Source organism: Prionailurus viverrinus, chromosome E3 (assembly GCF_022837055.1).
Source record: "Prionailurus viverrinus isolate Anna chromosome E3, UM_Priviv_1.0, whole genome shotgun sequence".
Taxonomy (NCBI): domain Eukaryota; kingdom Metazoa; phylum Chordata; class Mammalia; order Carnivora; family Felidae; genus Prionailurus; species Prionailurus viverrinus.
Window position 1 is genome coordinate 15,721,686 of NC_062576.1, and position 8,325 is coordinate 15,730,010.

Consider the following 8,325-nt stretch of genomic DNA (forward strand, 5'->3'; position numbering starts at 1 on the left):
CTATAAAGCTCAGGTCACCTGGATGGCTCAGTGGTTGACCATCCAGTTCTTGATTTCAGCTCAAGTCATGATCCCAGGGCCATGGGGTCAATCCCCAAGTCAGGCTCTGTGCTCAGCGCCAAGCCTGCTTAAGATTCTCTCTCCCTCTCCCACTCCTCCCTCCCCTCTCTAAAATAAAATTTTAAAGAAAGGTTTAAAGTCTATAAAGTTCTGTAACTAAAACAGTTTGTAAGAGTCTTTATCTCTTTATATTAAGTGGAAGGAAACACAACAAAGGAAACCACAGAACATAATTAAGTTTGGTCTTGCTTCGGACCTTGAGATTGGATCATGGTCCAATCTCAATTGTACATGGTCATTCTGTTACTTTTGACCAAAAATTATTACGAGGCAGTTAGTAGATGAGAAGTATCCGCCAGGTAAGTTACAGCGTTAGGTTAGGTTTCCAAGCAAGAAGATAAGTAACTTCTCAGAAAACATGTCGGGGGAGGGAGGGTTGGGGGTTTTGTTTTTGTTGGTTTTTTTTTTTTTTAAGTTTATTTTCTTTAAAGAGAGACAAGATGAGTGGGGAAGGGGCAGAGAGAGGAGAAAATGCAAAGCAGACTCCACACTGTCAAGCGCAGAGGCTTGAACGTGGGGCTGGAACTCACGAACCGTGAGATCATGACCTGAGCTGAAACCAAGAGTCAGACACTTAACCCACTGAGCCACCCAGGCACCCTAGAAGACATTTCAGTTTTAAAAATTGGTCCTTCTCAGGGCCCCTGAGTGGCTCAGTCAGTTAAGCATCCGACCTCGGCTCGGGTCATGATCCCCCCCATTTGTGGGTTCAAGTCCTGCGTCGACCTCTGTGCCGACAACTCAGAGCCTGGAGCCGGCTTCGGATTCTGTGTCTCCCCCTCTCTCTGCCCCTCCCCTGCTCGTTCTCTCTCTCTCTCTCTCAAAAATAAATATTAAAAGATTTTTTTAATTGGTCTTCTCCTTTAGAAGGAATACCAAGCAAATGGCATAGAAATAAAGTCTAGTGTAAAACACCAAATTTCTAATGAGAATGAACTCACTTTTTTCTGAGCCCTTATTTCCTTGGCCTCTGCATTTGCTGCCTCTCAGACGAGGCCACTTTCATAGAGACACTCTGATTGCCAAAACACAGCTGTGGAATCTGACATGCAGTCCATCGGCCACCCAGTCTTCTGCCTCACGAACTCCAGCGCCCCACGCACACCTCAGGCACTTCCCTCAGAAGCCACCATGGGGGTGCGGGCAGGTGCACGGGTAATTTACCCCCAAAGGGCTCATGGACATCTTGCAGTCCTTTTTTTTTTTTTAATGTTTATTTATTTTTGAGACAGACAGAGCATGAACGGGGGAAGGTCAGAGAGAGAGGGAGACACAGAATCCGAAGCAGGCTCCAGGCTCTGAGCTGTCGGCACAGAGCCCGACGCGGGGCTTGAACTCACAAACCGCGAGATCATGACCTGAGCCGAAGTCGGAAGCTCAACCGACTGAACCACCCAGGCGCCCCGGACATCTTGCAGTCTTAAATGTGCTTGTAGGGCAATACTTTCCTTTTCAAAAGGCCAAAGACTATCCAATGACAAACTTCTCTCTCTCTTATACTTCTTTATCGTCGTACAAATTCATCGCGGTGGTTTCACTTTTCGACTCCGGCTCTCTACAGTAACAATTAATAAATTTCCATTTCCAAGGTTTGCAGAAATATTGAGTGTACCCAGGGCTTTTCGGAGAAACTACTCTCGGCAATTTCTTTACCAAATTTGCTCAAATAAAATAATGAACACGGCCGAATTTTCCCTGCATGTTTGCTATCGGTACAATTGACCTTTCACTAACCCAGGGGTTAGAAGTGCCAGCTCCCCTCCCCACCCCCCCTACCCTCTCCACCAGGGGAAAAATCCCCCTATAACTTTTGACTCCCCAAACACTTAACGACTAATAGCACACTGTTCACCAGAAGCCCAATATCATAAACAGCTGATTAACGCATATTTTGTACATTACACGCATTATATACTGTATGCTTATAATAAAGTAAGCCGGAGAAAAGAAAATGTTAAGAAAACCATAAGGAAGAGAAGACACATTTACAGCGCTGTGCTGTACTTACCGAGAAAAATCCACATGTGAGTGGACGCACACATTTCAACCTGTGTTGTTGCAGGGTCGACTATTCAAAGCGCAGCAACTGTGTGTCTGGAGTGTGGTTCAGACATCAGTTCATTTTACCCTGTCTTCAAAGTCATCCCGGTTTTCAGCATCCTTCATATATGGAGAGTGTGAAGTTACATAAGCACCCGGGGCACAATTCCATGGCAGGGTCCAGAATTTAGATATAAATGTTTGTGTTCGGATATTACTATGTTATTTTAGAACATGAATTCAGCACAGGTGGGCTGGCGGCTGGGCGGTGGCCTCTGGACAGTACAGGGGACACCGGGGCTGAGTCCATGCACCCTGGGAGTGGTGGGGAAAGGCCGCTTCGGGGGAAGGGGCGTCAGCTGCTTGGCCATGGCACTTTTTGTAATATCTCAGGTGCCACAGCGGCAACCCCTGGGCACAGATTGTCCCTGATCCCCTGAGTGATGCCTGGAAAGAGGAATGCCCTCCTAAGCAGTAGGCCTGTTTGGTGGAGGAGGGGCAACCACAGACCCGCCCAGGAAGCTGCCTCCGCTGGCGAAGGCATGGAACCCGAGACCACAGCCACTAGTCTAGCTGGGCATCACAACAGCAGGAGCTTCCGTTTCAACTACTCGCCTGAGATCTGGAAGTGGAAAGGCGGATCGCTGCCAGTCAGCTAGAAAGATGTAGGCTTGGGGGGTGCCTGGGTGGCTCAGTCGGCTAGGCGTCCGACTTCAGCTCAGGTCATGATCTCGCGGTCTGTGAGTTCGAGCCCCGCGTCGGGCTCTGTGCTGACCGCTCAGAGCCTGGAGCCTGTTTCGGATTCTGTGTCTCCCTCTCTCTCTGACCCTCCCCCGCTCATGCTCTGTCTCTCTCTGTCTCAAAAATAAATAAACGTTAAAAAAATTAAAAAAAAAAAGTAAGATGTAGGCTTGGGGCAGAATCACCAAGTATGGCCAGCACCAGCTCAACTGAGAAGTCCGTTCCTTGGAGAGTGACAGGTGTGCCAAATACTGGCGCAAACCAACCTAGAGTTTCTGGCGCTGTCCGCCACAACAACTATCTCATTAGGACAGAGCCAGAACACTCACCAGAACACTCCTCTCTCCGTGAAAGATCACTGGGTAACTCAAGTTCAACACAAATTCTGACAGTGGATCCCAGGAAGCAGGGAGTTCCCGCAACAGCCAGAATTTGAGTAAGGCAGATAACAGCCCGCAGCCTTCATTCATAGGATCAACTGATAACCATTTGGTGAAGAATTCAAGAGCGGAAGGATGAACACTGGGTCAGGCCATGAGAAGAGTGAGTTCAGTTCCATCTAGAACGCAGCCTCCTTTCTATGTTATCAGCACAGGTGGGTCTCCTCAAGTAGATCACTGAGAATTCTGGGTGGTGAATTTGGCTCTCCGACTCCCAGCCCCTGAACCCCAGTGCATATTCCTCCACCACATTATCTGCTCAGCAGGCAGCCTCTCCATACTCTTCACAGAGACTCACCTCTCCCAACAGCTGCAAGTCAGATTGGCTCAGTCACCTCCCAGCAGATCTCCAATCCCAACGGCCCAACCCCTCAGTACTAAACCACCAGCCCAGTAGGGTCCCCACCGACCCTGATGGATGCACAGAATCAACTAGCTTCACCATCCCAAGGCTAGGCAGTGTCATCATCCCCCAAACACCCAGGGATGATCGCCATACCATGACACGTGGGACTTTCCTTCAAAGGACTGTTCACGACGTGGAACAATTTGGACAGCAGCTGTATGAAATTTACAGAAAGATGGTTCCACCTCGGCCACACAGCTTGACAGACTTATGGAGCTCCTGTGCTGGTCAGCACAGCCAACCTGGGCAAGACCTTCATGCGGCTCTGTCTCCTGAGTTACACACCAATCCTATGCGTGGGGGGAGGGCCTCTTACAGCCCAGTGTACCGCAGCCCAAACCACAGAACCATGGAGCTCCGAGGGTACCAGGCAGCGTCCTATCGCACATGCTCAGCAGGTGCCGGAAATCTGCAAAGCACATCCAGCCAACGACACGCCCTTACATGCGAAAAGAATAATTACGCTCTGAACACAATGGCAACCTACGCAGACCCCTACGGGCCAATACAATACCGAGGGCAAGAGGGCAATTGTAAGAGGCTTCAGCACCCAGCACCAGCTGATGAGGGCACCACGCGTGCCCTATCAACAGACAGCATTCAGAAGGACCCCAGGGAGTTCGCCTGGTGTGATCCCGAGTTGCCCGAAGTCATTCGCGTGCCGCGGCACCAGATCCCCTCAGCCCAGGGGAGCCCACGGTCCACCTGCGGCACCTGCACTGCGGTGACAGCCACGTGAAAATGGAGGTGTGTAGGGTAGGGGGAATCGAGCATCTGGTTGACCTCTCGGACCACAGACTTGGGCAAGTTCAGCAGAACGCTTACGGTGCCATCCGCAACCTTGTTTTGGCAAGTCTACAGATGAAAATAAAATGACAATGGAAGAATGTTGGTGGGGTGCCTGCCTTGCTCCGACTGTTGAGAATATCCGGCGCAGAAGTGAGGGAGCTTGTTACAGGCACTCTCTGGAATGTGTCCTCAAGTGAGGCTGTAAAGATGGCAATCACTCGAGATGCTCTCTGGACCTTAGCAAACCCTGTGACGATTCCACACTATGACGGAGTAACTGGTCTTTGGATGATGATCACAAAATCAAATTCCAGATGTCACTCGTTCTGTGTAACACGACAGGTTGCCTGAGGAACCTCAGCTCTGGAGAGGAGGAGGCGAGGACGTGAATGCGCTTCTGCGAAGGGGCCGGTGGACTCGCTTTGGTATGCAACCCCTACATCCGTGAACACATCCGATTACAGCAGCCAGACCGTGGAGAACTGCCTGTGCACCCAGAGGAACCTGTCCTGTCGGCCGGCTGCTGGGGCTGAGTGGGCTGGATGACTTACTAGGAAAAGTCTCCCAGCAGGGATTCAGAGTCAAGTTGCTGGGGGAAGAAGAAGAAAAAGAAAGAGAGAACACCACAAGAGGATCAATGGGATGGAGTCAGTCCTATCCCAGGACTGTCAAAGCCCCCCCAAAGATGCCGTGGCATCCATCAGTGCTAAAACCATACCTGAACCTTCTAGCAGAAAGTTCCAGCCCAGCTGCCTTGGAAGGCTCTGCCGGGTCTCTCCAGAAACCATCTGCTGGAAATTGGGAGTTTGCGGCATACATCCGGGCAGACTTCCGCAAAGAAAAAGGGCTCTCCATCCTTATAGAACTTTTTGAGAATGGATATGGTAAAGTTGTATTTTCTCTGGCAACTTCCCAGAGGAACATGGCTCTGGATGTTCACAACAAGGAGCTCACTGGTAAATATGCCATGCGAGACCGGGTCAACAGGTTTCCCGGCAGGACTGGCCCCAGTGTGCTGTCTGATGAGACCACGGTCGCCATCTGCTGTGCTCTGCGCAAGGTCACCGGCAAAAACATGGAGAATGCCAAAGCCCTGGCTGATTCAGGGAGGATAGAGAAGCTGACGAACATGACCAAGGGCAGAGGAGACAGATCATCTCCGAAAGTGATGAAGGCAGCAGCCCAGGTCTTGAATACATCATGGCAATCTCGGGACCTCCGGAGCATTTATAGAAAGGATGGGTGGAATCAGAACCATTTTATTACACCTGTGCTACGTTAGGGCAAGGCCGATCCAAATCACATCCTTCCTCGAATACTACCAACCAACATTCAGGCAGCATCAACAGCTGTATTATAGTCAAGACAACTCCAACAGAAAGAACTTTGATGCATACAGATTGTGTTTGCTGTCTCCTCATAGCCATAAAGATCCTTATCTTGGTGACTGAGCTCACTTCCCAGCTTTACTGATTATTTAACACAGTATGGGCTGAAATCGACCACAATTTATGTAGACTCTTAATCCACGAAACGACCTTCTTTTTCTTTTTTTTTTTTTTTAACATTTATTCATTTTTTGAATAAATGAGAGAGATAGAGCATGAGCAGGGGAGGGGCACAGAGAGAAAGGGAGATACAGTATCCAAAGCAGGCTCCAGGCTCTGAGCTGTCAGCACAGAGCCTGATGCGGGGCTTGAACTCACAAACCGCGAGATCATGACCTTAGCCGACATCAGAAGCCCAACCGACTGAGGCACCCAGGTGCCCCAAAATGACCTTCTCATAAGCAGAACAGGACCCAGGGTCCCCAGACTCGTGGGCGGAGCATCGAGATGCTCAGTAGAGGAACTCTTTCTCTCTAACCTTGTTTGGATTGAGATGAAAAAGTCCATCTTGCTGATTTGCTAATGAAATGTGAACATGACATGGAAGGAATGAGTGAAGGGCATGATTTTTTTTTCTTTTTTGAGGGGTTATCAGAGAAATGAGAAGACCTTCAGGAGGGAGGACTTTCTAAGCTCTATTTAGGTGGATTGATTACTTGCAGACTCTGTAGTCTGGTGAATATGTGAGTGATGTGATGAGAGGGTTGAGAAATGCGCAGAATGAGATGGGGATGTGTAGGTCAAATCCAAGATGATTCTTTAAACGTGAATAGATTTATGTTCTGCTGGTCTGTACAGGGGGAAAAATACTTTTTATTTATCATGTTTTGTTGCTATTACTAAACGTCAAGGTTGTATGCTATTATGCCCTGTGAATTTCTTTTGTTGGTATAAATATGGAAATGCTACATTACTAATTGCCATTATTTGTAATACAGTGTGGCGTTTGAAAAAGGATTTGAAGAAACTGACAGCTTAAAAAACAAATGGGAACCCCAAGGAATTGTTAGCAATTAAAACCAAGCTATGACATCTTTTGTTTTCAATTTTTTTTTCAACGTTTATTTTTGGGACAGAGAGCGACAGAGCATGAACGGGGGAGGGGCAGAGAGAGAGGGAGACACAGAATCGGAAACAGGCTCCAGGCTCTGAGCCATCAGCCCAGAGCCCGACGCGGGGCTCGAACTCACGGACCGCGAGATGGTGACCTGGCTGAAGTCGGACGCTTAACCGACTGCGCCACCCAGGCGCCCCAGTTTTCAAATGAATAGTGTAACTTTGAAACACAAAGTCCAGTATAGTATAGAAGTGCCAGCCCCACTCCCTGCCTCTGCCATTTTCTATGTACATGAAAGAAAAATGTGGAAAGTTCATCCTTGGGGGGGGAACAAAATTCATTCATCTTCCAGTGTGAAAAGAAGAATTTTAAAACTAGCATTTTGTCAAATGTTTTTTTCTTTTTTTTTTTAACTATTCATTCTTTTTTTTTTAACATTTATTTATTTTTGAGACAAAGCATGAACAGGGGAGGGTCAGAGAGAGAGGGAGACACAGAATCCGAAACAGGCTCCAGGCTCTGAGCTGTCAGCACAGAGCCCGACATGGGGCTCGAACTCACGGACCGCGAGATCATGACCTGAGCTGAAGTCGGCCGCTTTACTGGCTGAGCCACCCAGGTGCCCCTGTTTTTTTCTTTTTTAATGTGTATTTTTTTTGGGGGGGGGGGGAGACAGCATAAGTGGGGGAGGGGCAGAGAGACAGGGAGACACAGAGTCTGAAGCAGGCTCCAGGTTCTGAGCTGTCAGCACAGAGCCCAACACAGGGCTCAAACTCACAAACCATGAAGTCATGACCTGAGTCACAGTCAGACGCTTAACCGACTGAGCCACCCAGGCATCCCTCAGGTGATTAATAGTTACCAGAAGATGAAAGAAAGGGAGGGAGAGCTAAATGAGACGTTTTTAAATGTGCTAAATGTATCCCAAATCTTTTGACAAACGAAGCTTTGAAAGCAAGAAAGGGAAATTTCATTCCCATTTGTGGCAGAAGAGCATCCCACCAGGCTGCCACATGTGGTTGCACAGGTTGAGCACTGAATAATTCCCAGAGTGGTGTCACATTACCTACTTTTGTCCTGCAATGGCCCTGGCTACCAAGATAGCTCTTTATGACAACAGAAAATCTTTTTTCTTTTCTAATGTAATTGATTTTCTTTAATGTTTGTTTAGTTTTGAGAAAGAGAGAGAGCAGGGAAGGGGCAGAGAGAGAGGGAGACAGAGGATCCAAAGTGGGCTCAGCGCTGACAGCAGAGAGCCCAATGTGGGGCTCAAATTCATGAACTGTGAGATCATGACCTGAGCCAAAGTCAGACACTTAACCAACAGAGCCACCCAGGTGACCT

General features: G+C 48.5%; 1 pseudogene; it reads left to right on the forward strand.

The window, feature by feature from the left end:
• Nucleotides 1-401: 401 nt before the first annotated feature.
• Nucleotides 402-6,009, forward strand: LOC125154678 (plakophilin-4-like; annotated as a pseudogene).
• The last annotated feature ends 2,316 nt before the right edge of the window (nt 6,010-8,325 follow it).